We start from the raw sequence: 3,104 nt of genomic DNA, 5'->3' as shown, positions 1-3,104 counted from the left end.
CTGTTTTTCGCGACACCCAAATCGACGTGGGTACTTCATCCGACTGAAAACCGAACTACATTGGATGCAAACCGCACTTCATCGGACAAACAAGTGCACTACATATTTTTTTTGTGGGACGTAATGTTTCCTAAACGAGGTGGAGTGCACTTCATGTCGAGTATTGGTGAACCACAATACTATGAAAAGTGAACCTCGACACTACCGTAAACGAGCCGTACTGCATCAGACAGAAAACCGCACTTATTCAGACTAAAAACCGCACTTCATTGGACAGACAAGTGCACTGCACGATTTCTTTTTGTGGGACGTAAATTTTATTTTTTTGTGGGATGTAAATTTTCGCAAACGAGGTGTAATGCACTTCACGTCGAACGTTGGTGAACCACGATACTATGAAAAGTGAACCACATTATTTTTCTTTTATCGTCTCCGTAACGTTTTTTATCAACGAGTATCCACCGCAGGGACGAGGTGAGTGTACTTCATCAATTGTTCTTTTCCAATTTTATTTTCTACTGCACACAACAACAGAGTGAGCTGCATAAAAAATAAATCTTTTTTCAAAAAAAATTGCACTTTGGCAATATAGTGAACCTTTCAAAAAAAGAATATCACCGCGGCGATCAAGCAAGTGAGCTCCATTTCAAAAGAAGTACTGTTTGTTTTCTTCAATGCACGTTTCTGGGAGAGCTATGACTGGTGCATCTATGGGCTACAAGACGGGGCTGCAATGCTGCTCTTTATAATCCATATAGTACAAACACATACAAATTACATTGATGTGGGACTTCAAAAACAAATCCACAATTTGGTCCCTGAAATGCAAGCCAGTGACGCCGGTGCACTGTATGTCTAACCCACAAGCACTGCACATGTGCGCCCATGGGACAGCAACCAAAATCTGAAATACGCAAAAATGTCAACTGTGAGCAAAATAGACACCAAACAAAAATCGTCGACGACAGCACGCACATCTCCGCGGACTGCATGATTTGTCGTTCTGCACCCCATCTCCACGGACTGCATGCACATGGGCGCCACACTGCACGCCCGTGCCCCATGAATCGTGACCACCTCAAAACACAAACAAACAAAAAAATCAAATGTTGGACTGCACGCACGCCGGCAGCAGCCCGCATCTGGGCATTCTCGACTCTTGTTTTTCTGTTGGTGGTTCTGCCTCCTGTGGAGCGAGCGAGCAAGCAAGCAGTGGCACCGCCATTATTGAGACCCAACACTACTCCAACCACGGCTTTGTTAGTGGATCAGTCCAAAACAACATGATTCAGGCAGCGCTAAGTGCGTTCGGTACACAACAAAACGCCGTAGTTGGTCATATAGACAAAGCGAAACTGAAGCGGAAGTCAGCGTGCACCTTGGTCGGGTGGGGGTGCATATGGACTGCTCCAGCGACCAGCGGAGACGGGGCCGCCGGCCGCCACGGAGGTGCAACTCGTCGGCGGAAAGGGTGTCCACAGGGAGGGCGACAAATGCGAGGGCGGCTCGTCGGATCCCGGGACCTGCTGGCTCCAAAGATGGTGGTGGAGGGGGTGCAGTTGATCTTGGATGGGTCAACACATCTGCTGGCGAACTGCAGTGCAGAAGGGCGAATAGCACTGCACTGCAGATCCGACCACGAGCCTCGTGCCACCAGACTGCAAGCACAATCGCCGGTGGATTGGACATCCAGCCGCACCGCAGTGTCGCCCCAACATAACTGCAGCGATGTGCCCAAGTGAAATCTGAAAAAGCAAAAAACAATCGATGGGGAGGAGAGGACACTCGAGGCCGGTGGTTGTGGCGTCGTGGCCAACGACGAGGGAGGCCAGCAGAGGCAAGCGGTGGCCGGTGAACCTGCACGAAGACTGGGGCCGCAACCGAGCTGCACGGGGTCCGCGACCGAGCTGCACAGGGGACCGCGACCGAGCTGCACGAAGACAGGATATCTCTCCCCCTCCTCTCTGTCTCTGCATCGGATCCGAGGCGAGGCGGCGATGTAGATCTAGGTCCGGTGTGGGTGCGGCGAGGCGGCGTGCCCGGAGTGGGCGGTGGTGGAGGTGCAGGGCATGCTGCAGCCGCAACCCTGCTTCTCCGGCCGCATCAAAGGCCTCCACATCGTCCGCCTCTGCTCCACTTCCTCCGCCCCGTCCTCCAAGGCAAGAACCATGAACTCTCCTCGTGGCGGTCGGGCGCGAAGAATAAGATGGCGGGGCGGCGCATGCTCACGGCGCCTAGACGCGGAGAGGAAGGCGGTTGGCTGGTGCTGGCTTGCCACGGCCGCGCGCAGAGATGGAGGCGATGGAGCGAGGAAGGTGGTGGGGCGGCTTGCGGTGGTGAGCACGGAGAGGAAGGCCGCTCAGGGGAGCCCTGGTCGCGTAGGGAGGGAGGCGCGACAGCGGCCTGGGAGTGCTGCTCCGGCGGTGGCGTTGGAAGAAGGTGGACGGGGGGTTAGCCGCGGCGCGGGGAGGGAGGTGGTGCGGCGGCGCGGGCAGGGAGGTGGTCCGGCAGCACAGGGAGGTGGTCGTGCGGGGGTGGAGGTGGTCGTGCGAGAGTGGAGCACGGGGAGAGACAGAGGTGGAGGAGAGGATAAGGTGGGTGAGTTTTCCTTTTTTTTCCTTTTGCCTCCGCAGTTCTGTCGTGGTTAGTTTGTAGCTGTAGGTGGGTTGGGGTGTTAGCAGAATAATCTCCGGGTGTGCAGAATAAAGTCTTAAAGGGGTGTTATCATAATAGACTCACCCTATATATATATATATATATATATATATATATATATATATATATATATATATATATATATATATATATATATATATATACACACTATACATGCGCGTCTGTGAACAAGTACACCTCACTTAGTGTCGGGACTTTTCGGTTTTTGTGGCACGTGCCACATCAAAATTGTGAAAATGGCTATTCAAACATCACGCAACACTTCTTTGCGCCACATGCATGCAGGTGGTGGTTATCCTAGTTAGGACACTCACTTATGACGCTTCCATCTGTGGACATACGAGGCCACCATCGATGCATATTTGCACACTTTGACCTAGCTACATCGGGAGAGGTTAATTAATTTCACCATCGATGAGGATTCTTTT

At 52.2% G+C, this 3,104-nt stretch overlaps 1 long non-coding RNA gene across 1 annotated transcript; it reads right to left on the bottom strand.

Moving 5' to 3' along the window:
* Positions 1 to 725: 725 nt before the first annotated feature.
* On the bottom strand, positions 726 to 2,624 carry LOC119295806. The gene is made up of 2 exons (XR_005144319.1): positions 976 to 2,624; positions 726 to 904 (listed from the first exon to the last, which is right to left on the bottom strand). It is a non-coding gene; the product is annotated as an uncharacterized LOC119295806 (long non-coding RNA).
* Positions 2,625 to 3,104: the final 480 nt, after the last annotated feature.

The sequence above is a fragment of the Triticum dicoccoides genome, chromosome 4B (assembly GCF_002162155.2).
Source record: "Triticum dicoccoides isolate Atlit2015 ecotype Zavitan chromosome 4B, WEW_v2.0, whole genome shotgun sequence".
Taxonomy (NCBI): domain Eukaryota; kingdom Viridiplantae; phylum Streptophyta; class Magnoliopsida; order Poales; family Poaceae; genus Triticum; species Triticum dicoccoides.
This window is presented reverse-complemented; position numbering and strand designations above follow the sequence as displayed.